Raw genomic sequence first — 12,989 nt, 5'->3', positions numbered from 1 at the left:
TTACTTGGCAAAAATAATCCCCTTCCTGTAAAGAATTCCCAGGGCCAGTTTCATGTCTCTGTTCCTCAGGCTGTAGATAAAGGGGTTTAACATGGGTGTCACCACAGTATATATAACTGAAGCAGTTATGTCTTTGACTTTGGAATTGTTTGCTGAAGGAAAGAAGTAAATCATTGCAAGAGTCCCATAGTACAAAATCACCACAAAGAGGTGGGAGCCACAGGTGGACAAGGCTTTGCAGATTCTCTTGATGGATGGGACCATCAAGATGGTGGTCCCAATGTGGATATAAGAGCTCAAAATAGCACTCAATGGCAAGAAGGCAAACACACCCCCCTCAATGAAGATAACTAACTCATTGAGGGAGGTGTCTGAGCAGGTCAACTTTAAGAGGGCAGTGAGATCACAGAAGAAATGGGGGATGTTATTATCAGCACAGAAAGACAGTCGGGACAGAAGGAGAGTATGCAGCAAGGCATGGACACAAGAGAAGAACCAGGATCCAGCCGCCAGTAAGACACACACCCTTCCCTCATAATGGTGGTGTAGTACAGTGGCTGACAAATGGCTATGTACTGGTCATAAGCCATCACTGCGAGAAGGAAATTGTCAGGACAAACAAAAGGTAGAAAAAAATACATCTGTGCTATGCACCCCGCATAAGGAATGGATTGATCTTGAGTCTGCATGTTCACGAGCATCTTAGGGACAGTGACAGATAAGAAAGACACATCAGAGAAGGCCAAGTGGCTGAGGAAGAAGTACATGGGGGTGTGGAGGCGAGGGTCCAGCCTGATGAGCAGGAGGATGAGCAGGTTGCCCAGCACCGTGGTCAGGTACACGCCCAGGAACAGGGTGAAGAATACGCCCTGCTGCTCTGGCCGGATGGGGAGCCCCAGGAGGAGGAACTCGGACACGCTGCTCTGGTTCTCCCTCCTCATTCTCTTCTTACTCCTGCTGGGCATAAAGGGAGTAGAAAATATCAAAGCCTGAGATATGGTGATTGTTGTCACCGTGGGTACATTACAGACATGTGTGTGTTTGTTTGTTTGTTTGTTTTTTGCCTGGAGACTGCATCAAAATTCAGACAAAGTGCATATTTTCCTGCTGGAATTTTTTATTTGCATCCTTCTGGTCATGGAGTGCATGAGATCTCCAGTGGCAAACGAGACTTTCTTTCAAAAAAGACTAATGTAAATATCTTCATTTATTCAACCATATGCTAGACACTATTCTTGACACTGGGAATAGAACAGAAAATAACATGTAGTCACACACACACACACACACACACACACACACGCAAATCATAGACCTCAGAGACAAACATCCGTTCACTTTATGACCTATACTCATTCTAGGTTAAAAACAGTCAGGATTTGTGTTACTTTCAAACAAAGTAACACATACATACAACAAAACACATAAACATCACACCTAGCCTTGAGACAAAGCACAACCCACAAAAAAGCACATACTATATACACACAGATACACATGCAGTCATGCAGTCAATTAAAACACACAAACATAAACCTAGGCAGCTTGTGCATGTACACACACATACACACACACACACACACACTACCAGGAAGATTTTTTCAGCCCTTTATATTCTATCTATTCCTTCCTACATACAGAGAGTCAATATACAATTCAGTTACCCACTGAATACACTGGGCTATACAAATACAAAGACACGTATGTGCACACACATTCCTGCATGGGCATATACATTCAGTGTCAAGAGATGATTTTCCATCTTCCTCTGACCTGTGACAATACTTGGGGAGCTCAGATACCTCTGCTCAAGGCTGTTTCCTGAGCCTTCACTTGCTATGTAAGAAGTTCTCGTGACCTAAGGATCTTCTGAATGTTTCATACCTGTTTCTGAGCAGCAGAAAAGTGAGCAAGAATATCCCCATTCACCAACCAAGTTAATACCAGCAGGAAAACAACGCTGAGCTCTGATTAGAGAAGGAGCCTACCTGAGCTATTGACTTAATTTCCTGCCTTCCCCTGGAGAGGTAACTGTGAAGAGATTCGAGGGGCTGAGTCCCAGGAGTCCCAGGAGAAGGTGACCTTGATGTTAATGTTGACGCCTTAGAAAGGCGTCCCAGGAGAAGGTGACCTTGATGTTAATGTTGACGCCTTAGAAAGCAGAAGTGACCATGGTCACCTTGGCATCTGAAGGACCCACAGCATAGAGCTAGCCTCCCTGGTCATCACAGAATGACCCAGACACAGTGAAGCCTGGCCCTTGTGTATTCCCACATCACTGGCCTCAGTCTCCTTTAGAGCACATATTCTAGGACCACCGGGAGAGCTTACAGGTCTCACCATCTCTGCAGAGTGGGGCTGAGGCTTGTTCAGACAGAAGCAGGGTGATGAGGTTGATCCCAAGGGCCTTGGACACAGACTGACCCAAAATCAGTACCATTCCTGCCACTCACCCACTGGGTGTCCTGAGCAAGGATGATCCTGTTCCTCAGATCTGATAATAGTACCTTGTTCATGAGCTTATTGTGAGGGTTAAATGAGATCCAGTATGTGAAAGCACTAAGCCCAGCCAGTTTCCTGAAAACCATTTGGTCTAGGGGACTAATAACCTGGTCAATTTACCAAATGAAACATTCCCGTTAGTCACCGGGCCAGTTGCCATCACTGTGTAACCTACCAAACTAAGTCTTTATTTATTTTAAATTATAATAGTAACTAACCAAAAGCAGGCTGTGGATGAGAGAGAGGCACATGAGACTTTCATTTTCATGTTTTGCTTTTGGGAGTGGCTCTTGTTCCTTCATCAGTAAGAATGATGGGAGGATACTCAGCTCTCTGACAGCATGAGAATGACAGAATTTAAGTAGCAACCCCAAACCTTAGGAAGCCAAACGGATCCCTTTTATAAAAGTTGGGTCTCTGTCAAAGTTCTACAGAAAAGAGAACCAATGGGATGTAGATAACCTCGTATTATATACGTACACACATTCATACATGCTTGAAACTGTGTACATGTGTATAAATACTATATACACTGTTTGAAATATATTTTAAATATAAATTAAATATATATTTTGTGGAAAAGCTGGATTAAAACTCAACACTCAAAAATCTAAGATCATGGCATCTGGTCCCATCACTTCATGGCAAATAAATAGGGAAAAAATATAAGCAGTGACAGACTTTATTTTCTTGGGCTCCAAAATCACTGCAGATGGTTACAGTAGTCATAAAATTAAAAGATGCTTGCTCCTTGGAAGAAAAGCTATGAGAAACTTAGACAATGTATTAAAAAGCAAAGACATCACTTTGCCTACAAAGGTCCATATAGCCAAAGCTATGATTTTTCCAATCAGTTCAGTTCAGTCACTCAGTTGTGCCCGACTGTTTGCGAACCCATGGACTGCAGCACGCCAGGCTTCCCTGTCCATCACCAACAACTGGAGCTTACTCAAACTCATGTCCATCAGTGATGGACACCATCTCATCCTCTGCCATCCCCTTTTCCTCCCACCTTCAATCTTTCCTAGCATCAGGGTCTTTTCAAATGACATAGTTTTTCTCATCAGGTGGCCAAATTATTGGAGCTTCAGCTTCAACATCGGTCTTTCCAATGAATATTCAGGACCGATTTCCTTTAGGATGGACGGTTGGATCTCCTTGCAACCCAAGGGACTCTCAAGAGTCTTCTCCAACACCACAGTTCAAAAGCATCAGTTCTTCAGCATTCAGCTTTCTTTATGGTCCATCTCTCACAACCGTTCATGACTTCTGGAAAAACCATAGCATTGACTAGATGGACCTTTGTTGACAAAGTAATGTCTCTGATTTTTAATATGCTGTCTAAGTTGGTCATAGCTTTTCTTGCAAGGAATAAGCATCTTTTAATTTCATGGCTGCAGTCACCATCTGCAGTGATTTTGGAGTCCCCAAAAATAAAATCTGTCAGTTTCCATTGTTTCCCCATCTATTTGCCATAAAGTGATGGGACCAGATACCATGATCTTAGTTTTCTGAATGTTGAGGTTTTTGTTTTTTTCAAAGTTGGACCGAATCTGCAGCATTCTTTTATTTACTTAACCCACTTCACACATACATATACACAACAGTATCGTCATCATTTTAGGAAACTTTCAACCACAGAACTTTCTTTTTGATCAAGTCACTAGAAAGTTGATTGTTCCTGATAATCAAGTTGTTGTTGTTCAGTTGCTAGGTTGTGTATGACTTCGCAACCCCATGGACGGCAGCACACCAGGCTCCCTGTCCATCACTATCTCCCAGAGTTTATTTAAACTTATGTTCACTGAGTCAGTGATGCAATCCAACCATCTCATCCTCTGGCTCCACATTCTTTTGCCTTCAGTCTTTTCCCACATCAGAGTCTTCCAGTGAGTTAGCTCTTCCCATCAGATGGCCAAAGTATTGGAGTTCTGGCTTCAGCATCAGCCCTTCCGATGAATATTCAAGGTTAATTTCCTTTAGGCTTAACTGACTTGATCTCCTTGCAGTGCAGGGGACTCTCAAGATCTTCTCCAACACCGCAACTCGAAAGCATAAACCTGGATCATTCAACATGGCCAAATATGCATTTTCTCACTTCTGATTGTACTATTTCTAAGGCTACAGTGGACAGCAATCCATCTTGGCCAGGGAGGCCAGCAGGATCCACAGGGTGATCCCGAAGGGGTAGTCCAGGTTGAACCCTGGCAGTGGGCTCTCCTCGAACTGCGTCCTGCCTGGAGCCACCATGCTGGCGGGGCTGGGCGGGCTGGAGCTGCTGCCCAGGCCCCACCACCTGCAGAAACTATGGCAGTAGCAGCAATGGGGCCCACCAGCTGCCCAGGGCCTGCCAGCTTCATGGGCTGTGCTCCCCATGCCACTGTCACCCTTGCGGTCGACCCTCGGTGCACTCAGCGCTTCGCCCCAGAGCAGGCAGCGCTGCCTGCCGCCGCCAAGAGGCCTGGAGTCTGCGGTGCACCGCCGGGTCCCCGCTGCGAACAGGTGCAGTGCCAGGCTGGCGCAAAAGGGACGCGCAAGGCCACAACGTGGTCTCTCAGCGCCCTTGTCAGCCCTCCGTCGCTGGCCGCTGGCCCATGCCCCAGCCTCCATACGCTGAGTCTGCAGGCCCCTGAATGTTGAGGGTTTTTTTTTTTTTTTTAATTTGTTTCTGGCTTACTTCACTCTGTATAATAGGCTCCAGTTTCATCCACCTCATTAGAACTGATTCAAATGTATTCTTTTTAATGGCTGAGTAATACTCCATTGTGTATATGTACCACAGCTTTCTTATCCATTCATCTGCTGATGGACATCTAGGTTGTCTCCATGTCCTGGCTATTATAAACAGTGCTGTGATGAATATTGGGGTACATGTGTCTCTTTCAATTCTGGTTTCCTCAGTGTGTATGCCCAGCAGTGGGATTGCTGGGTCATAAGGCAGTTTTATTTGCAATTTTTTAAAGGAATCTCCACACTGTTCTCCATAGTGGCTGTACTAGTTTGCATTCCCACCAACAGTGTAAGAGAGTTCCCTTTTCTCCACACCCTCTCCAGCAATACAGTATTGTAAAGTAAAATAAAGTAAAAATAAAAATGAAAAATGAAAAGAAAAAAAAGAAAATAATTTATTTTTTAATATAAATTTATTTATTTTAATTGGAGGTTAATTACTTTATAATATTGAGTTTTAAGCCAACTTTTCCACTCTCCTTTTTCACTTTCTTCAAGATGCTCTTTAGTTCCTCTTTGCTTTCTGCCGTAAGGATGGTGTCATCTGCATATCTGAGGTTATTGATATTTCTACCGGCAATCTTGATTCCAGTTTGTGTTTCATCCAGCCTGGCATTTCGCATGATGTACTCTGCATAGAAGCTAAATAAGCAGGGTGACAATCTACAGCCTTGATGTACTCCTTTTCCTATTTGGAACCAGTCTGTTGTTCCATGTCTAGTTCTAACTGTTGCCTATTGACCTGCATACAGATTGCTCAGGAGCCAGGTCAGGTGGTCTGGTATTCCCATCTCTTTCAGAAATTTCCACAGTTTCTTGTGATCCACACAGTCAAAGCCTTTGGCATAGTCAATAAAGCAGAAATAGATGTTTTTTGGAACTCTCTTGCTTTTTCGATGATCCAGCAGATGTTGGCAATTTAATCTCTGGTTCCTCTGCCTCTTCTAAAACCAGCTTGAACATCTGGAAGTTCACGGTTCACATATTGCTGAAGCTTGGCTTGGAGAATTTTGAGCATTACCTTACTAGTTTGTGAGATGAGTCTGATTATGCAGTAGTATGAGCATTCTTTGGCATTGTCTTTCTTTGGGACTGGAATGAAAACTGACCTTTTTCAGTCCTGTGGCCACTGCTGAGTTTTCCAAATTTGCTGGCATATTGAGTGCAGCACTTTCACAGCATCATCTTTCAGGATTTGAAATAACTCAACTGGAATTCCATCACCTCCAATAGCTTTGTTTGTAGTGATGCTTCCTAAGACCCACTTGACTGCATTCCAGGAGGTCTGGTTCTAGGTGAGTGATCACACCATTGTGGTTACCTGAGTCATGAAGATCTTTTTTGTACAGTTCTTCTATGTATTCTTTCCACCTCCTCTTAATATCTTCTTGAGGGTTGGACTAAGAAGGCTGAGAGCTGAAAAATTGATGCTTTCAAGTTGTGGTGCTAGAAAAGACTTTTGAGAGTCCCTTAGACAGCAAGGAGATCAAACCAGTCAATCCTTAAGGAAATCAACCCTGAATATTCATTGGAAGGACTGATGCTGAAGCTAAAGCTCCAATAATTTGGCCACCTGATGTGAAGAGCCTACTCAGTGGAAAAGACCTGATGCTGGGAAAGACAGAGGACAAGAGGAGAAGGGGGTGACAGCGATGGTTGGATGGCATCACCAATTCAATGGATGTGAGTTTGAGCAAACTCCGGGAGATGCTGAAGGACAGGGAAGCCTGGTGTACTGCAGGCCATGGGGTTGCAAAGAGTTGGACACGACTTAGGGATTGAGCAACAACAATACATATATTATATATAATATATAGTTTGAAAAGATGCAGACAATCTGGATATTATGCAGAAAGTAACATTGCCCCACTAAATCAATGACATCATGGTAATTGGATCAGAATACCAGGAAGTTGCTAACAAGTTGGAGCTTTAGCAAGACACATTCAATCCTGAAGATGGGAGATAACACTACAAAGATACAGGGACCCCTTCACATCAGTCTCATTTTTAGGTCCAAGGATCTAAGAGAGCAATCAGAAAGTTATGGCTGCATAGAATATTCCCTATAACCAGCTGACAGAGGTGGGGAAAGCCTGAATATGGTTTACAAGTGGGTCAGCTCATTGTGAAAGGGCAGGTCAAAATGAACAATGACTACACTGTAGCTCAATAATGGTTGCTTTGTAAGAGAATCCTTAGCTTTAAGCTTTCTCTAGAGATAATCTTGGCTGAAGGAAACTGCTTCACCAACGAAAATGCTTCTTTCCAGGTCAACCTACTTCCAGTCAGCAGCAGTGTCAACCATACTCCTTGACATTCGAGCTTCCGAATTCCCAGAAGGATCAGCTGGGACCTTCAATGGGACTTCATCACAATACAACTTCTCCCTCTATCCAACCAGATACTGATCCAAAGAGTACCCCCTAGGGGACTTCCCTGGTGGTCCAATGGGTAAGACTCTGTCCTTCCACTGCAGGGGTGCCAGTTTCATCCCTGGTCAGGGAACTAGGATTCTGCATGTTTTGTGGTGGGGCCAAAAAAAAAAAGTTATCCCAAGAATGTCCATGCCCAGTCACTCAGTCATGTCCAACTCTTTCAACTCAATGGACTATAAGGCACAAGGCTCCTCTGTCCATGAAAGTTTTCAGGCAAGAATACTGGAGTGGTTTACCATTCCCACTTCCAAGGGATCTTCCCAACCCAGGGACTGAACTCTTATCTCCTCCACTGGCAGGCAGATTCTTTACCTGTGTACCACCTGGGAAGCCCAACCCAAAAGCAAGACCTAATAAACATTCTGCATGCTAATCTCCATCTCAAAGTCAGCTTCCTAGAGAACCCATTCTTTATACACCAAACACACGCGTGCGCGCACACACACACACACACACAAACACACATGCACACACACAATGTTCTATGACCTCTGATTACCCACAGTTGAGGAAACTATGGGCTTCCCTGGAGGCTCAGAGAGTAAAGAATCTGCCTGCAATGCAGAAGACCTGGGTTAATCTCCTGAGTCAGGAAGATCTCTGGAGAAGGAAATGGAATCCACTCCAGTACTCTTGCCTGGAGAGTCCCATGGACACAGCAGCCTGGCAGGCTACAGTGTGGGACTCATGGGGTCCCAAAGAGCCAGACATGACTGAGGGACTAACACTTTCACTTTCAAAGTATGTTCTGGAGACTTCATGATAAGTTTTAAAAGCGCTGAAAATAGCCTCCTCAGGAGTCCCCTGCCCCCTTGATGGTAGCTGCACTCAGTTTTGCTAGCCACTGTGATTTCTGTACCTAGAGAAGTCATAGAGTAAACACTCTAAAGGGAGCAGGTTGTAATAAGCACATCATAGCTCCCTCACCAGTAAAGACCCAGAGGAGGCCAGGAGAGCTGAGTTCAAGCCTCTAAGAAGCTAGCAGACAGGTTTCCCCATTCAAGAGAGTTCCTGTCACAGTGTGTCTTGGCAGTTCTGCCTTCTATGATGGGAAACAGAGAAAAATAGAAAAGTACTGGGACAGAAGTTGAGAAAGGATCAGGGATGTGAAGCAGTATCAAGAAAATGGTTGACCCCTTTAAAACCTAGAGTAATCTGCTCTTTGTCCCTCCTCTCAACTCTTCATGCTTATCACTGGCTAGAAGGTCAAAAAGATCATCTTTCTGATATGTGAACCTAACAGATTTGGTACAAAATGAAGAACAGATTAAAAAAAATAAACAAGGAAAGATGAGAAGATATCTGGATATGAAAACTGAACATCAGTAGACTGGCTGCCCACCTAACCATCCACCTCAATCAGGTACTTATTTCAACCTCAAAATTCAGTTTTTGAATTTGATTCTGTTCCAAAAAAATCACATGGACACTGTATAAAACAGAGTTTAGCCTAACATGTAAGACTAACTTTGTATGTTATGATCACCTTATTTGACCACTGGGCCAGGGTATGTTGTTATCCCATGGTTCCTGAGAAGCAGGTCCCCAATAAGTGAATAGTGGGAACATGGTAGAAAATAAAAATATTTCCACTCCCAGACTCATCCCAGGCTTTCAGAATAATGCCCTCAGATTCTCACTTTCAAAAGTTCCTTCCATTTTTTCAAGTACTCATCATAGATGAGCACAGGAAATCCAGCCTTACTTGACCACTTTGAATCTTCTTCATCTCACACTCCCTAGGCATTCCCTTCATGAATAACCTTTTTGAGGATGTATGTTGTACAAGCTGCACTTATACATGCCATTTTATTATCTCTTTAGAATTCCTTAGATCACTCAGTGAGCAAGAAATGAAGGTCAGGCACAAACCCTCACCTTCTGCTTCCAAATTCAGTGCACTTTCCACTAAACCCTCAATCTCATATATTTTTAATGTCCCCCCAAAAGACCAAATTTTCCCTTATTGTTGCCAGTGAATCCTGCCTATTAGAATTTTCAAATTCTACAATCTATTCAACACAGAAAATACAGATTTTCCATTGTACATAACAAAGTTCTGCTCTTAATGTGACATTAAACACATTTAAAGAAAACAATATGTATGTTAAATAGAAAATAAATAAATGGGGAAAAAATAGATCCTAAGAGTTATTGCTTCAGATATATACTTTTATAGCTTTATGAAAATATGACAAGATGACAGAGTGGGTAAATCTTGAGATTTAGAATTAGTTTAACTGAGTTTGAATGACCCATTACTTTCCTCTATATCTGTTTCCTCATCAGAAAAATATGATAAGAATAACAGTCTACACCTTACAAGGTTGTCATGAGAATTAAAGTACAACCTATACAAAGTAAGTGCTTAATTACAGTTCATTCTCAAATTATTCAAAGCACAGACAAAAGTACAATCTAAAAAAGTGTTGTAAACTGATAACCAAGTTAATTTGACCATTAGAGTATTTGAGTGTGAAGACTAGAGTCATTTTAATCAGATTCATTAATTTTGAGAATATGTAGAAATACTTGATGGAGAAAAAGTCATTGGCAATGATGATAATGGGGAGAAGAAACAGTGGTATCAAATGTTTACTCTATCCTGGAACTGTTCTAAGTGCTTAAGCACAAGCTATTGTGAAAACCTCATGAAAATCTTATAAATGTTCTGTGTGCTCAGAAGCTCAGTCATACTGGACTGTTTGCAACCTCATGGACTGTAGCCTGCCAGTCTCCTCTGTCCACGGGATTCTCCTGGCAAGAATATTGGAGTGTGGTACCATTTCCTTCTTCCAAGGGACCTTCCCGACACAGGGATTAAAACTATATCTCCTGCGTCACCTACATTGCAGACTGATTCTTTACCATCTGAGCCACCAGGGAAGCCCCTTCAAGGATATATACACAGGTAAATAAACGAATGATGGTATTGAAGGATGTGCTTGCTTAACAGTTGGGTAACAAAGATCTGGGAATATAATTAAGTTTAAGGAGCTAGAGGGAAAACTAAGTAACAAATTAAATTTTAAAATAAAGATTTGCATGGAGTGGTAGTATAATTTGATATTCACAAATGATTATTGCTTTCTAAATAAGTGCTTCTGAAAGTATAACAAGCACAACAGTAAAACTTTGTTGACATAGGTCTATTATTCCTTTGATTTCTCTGCTGATTACTTTATCAAGTCCCCTTTTTGGAAAGGTAGTTCAAAGACACACTTTCACATGCCGCCACTGAACATTTGTTCTGATATACAGAGAAAAATCAAACCACCTTATCTGAAATAAATAAATTCGCCATCTTATTTCTATTGATTTCCATATGCTTGTGAAATAAATAAATTCTGAAATAAATAAATCATCTGAAATAAATTTGCCACCTTATTTCTATTGATCTCTATATGCTTGTGCTATGCCGTGTTGTGCTAAGTCACTTCATTCGTGTCCGACTCTTTGGGACCCTATGGACCATAGCTTGAAAGTCTCCTCTGTCCATGGGATTCTCCAGGCAAGAATACTGGAATGGGTTGCCATGCCCTTCTCCACGGTATCTTCCCAACCCAGGGATCAAACCCGAGTCTTGAACCCAGGTCTCTTAGTCTTCTGCATTGGCAGATGTGTTCTTTACCACTAGTGCCACCTGCGAAGCCCTCTCTATACTCTTATGTAGATTTATTTTTATTTATAAAATGCAGAACTAGCTGATGATAGATAGATAGATCCATAGATAGATAGATCCTCTATTACAATGCAAAATCCACAAACAGTCCTGACTATGTCATATTCACAATTGTTTCCACACTCCCAGAATATTTTTCACAGAATAGGTGCTCAGTAAACAATTATTTCTAGATTTAAAATTAAACTGACTAAGGAAGATTTCTGGGCCTCCCTGGCGGCTCAGAGGTAAAGCATCTGCCTGCAATGCAGAAGACCTGGGTTCAATCTCTGGGTTGGGAAGATCCCCTAGAAGGAAATGGCAACCCACTCCGGTACTCTTGCCTGGGAAATCCCATGGACGGAGAAGCCTGGTAGCTACAGTCCATGGGGTCACAAAGAGTCAGACATGACTGAGTGACTTCACTTTCACGTTTCATTTTCAAGGAAGATTCAACTCTAGTCTTCCTCAAAACTTCTTACTATCAATATAAGAAGCATGGGAAGTCTTAGAGCTAAGAAGGAAGGGCAAGTTCAAGGACCACAAAGGTGACAAGTTGCCTATGTGGTAGCTGGTCACAACCCTATTGGTAGAAAGTGAAGGTAGGAAGAAGCACAGACTTGTTGGCTTGTTGATGGTTTCAGTCATGGAGATGTGTGTTACATTATATGAGTCTTCTCTATTTTAGTTGGCTCTATGATCATGGAAAGACTCAACCAAACCAGCAGTGTCTCTGAGTTCATCCTCCTGGGACTCTCCTCCCTGAGGACCAGAAGCCACTCTTCATCCTCTTCCTCATCATATACCTGGTCACCATAACAGGGAACGTGCTCACCATCCTGGCCATCTGCTCTGACCCCTATCTGCACACCCCCATGTATTTCTTCTTGAGTGTCCTGTCTTTCACTGACATTTAGTATACGACAAGCATTATCCCCAAGATGCTAGTTGACTTCCTGTCAGAGAAGAAGACCATCTCCTATGCCGGGTGTCTGACTCAAATGTATTTTATATATGTTTTGGCTAACATTGACAGCTGTCTTCTTGTAGTCATGGCCTTTGACAGCTATGTGGCCATCTGTGACCCCTTCCATTATGTCACCATCATGAACCGCCGCCGCTGTGTTCTGCTGGTGGCCTTCTCCTGCTCATTGCCTCATGTCCACTCACTCCTCCACATACTTTTGCTGAATCAGCTTACCTTCTGCAACTCCAGTGTTGTCCACCACTTCCTCTGCGACATCAACCCTCTGCTGAAATTGTCCTGCTCCTCCATATTTGTCAATGATCTCACAATAAAGACAGAAGGGCTGGTGTTTTGGTGACCCCCTTCCTTTGCATTGTTTTCTTGTATGTGCGAATCTTCATTTCAGTTCTCCGGATCCCCTCAGCTGCAGGGAAACGCAAAGCCTTCTCCACCTGTGGCTCCCACTTTACTATGGTGACCCTGTTTTATGGAAGCATCTTTTATGTCTATTTACAGCCCTTGTCCAGCTACACTGTTCAGGACCGAGTGGCTACAATTGTCTACACGGTTCTTTCCTCCATGCTCAATCCTTTCATCTACTGTCTGAGAAACAAAGACATGAAGAGGGGCCTGGGGAAGGTGATGGCCAGGAGGAAATCCTAGCCAGAAGCTTTTTGGACATGTTCATGGG

At 42.8% G+C, this 12,989-nt stretch overlaps 2 pseudogenes; one reads left to right on the top strand and one right to left on the bottom strand.

Moving 5' to 3' along the window:
* Window positions 1-941, bottom strand: LOC102170794 (annotated as a pseudogene).
* LOC102170527 lies at window positions 12,034-12,961 on the top strand (annotated as a pseudogene).

The sequence above is a fragment of the Capra hircus genome, chromosome 11 (assembly GCF_001704415.2).
Source record: "Capra hircus breed San Clemente chromosome 11, ASM170441v1, whole genome shotgun sequence".
Classification (NCBI taxonomy): Eukaryota; Metazoa; Chordata; class Mammalia; order Artiodactyla; family Bovidae; genus Capra; species Capra hircus.
The sequence above is the reverse complement of the archived record's forward strand: the minus strand, read 5'-3'. Positions and strand labels throughout refer to the sequence as shown.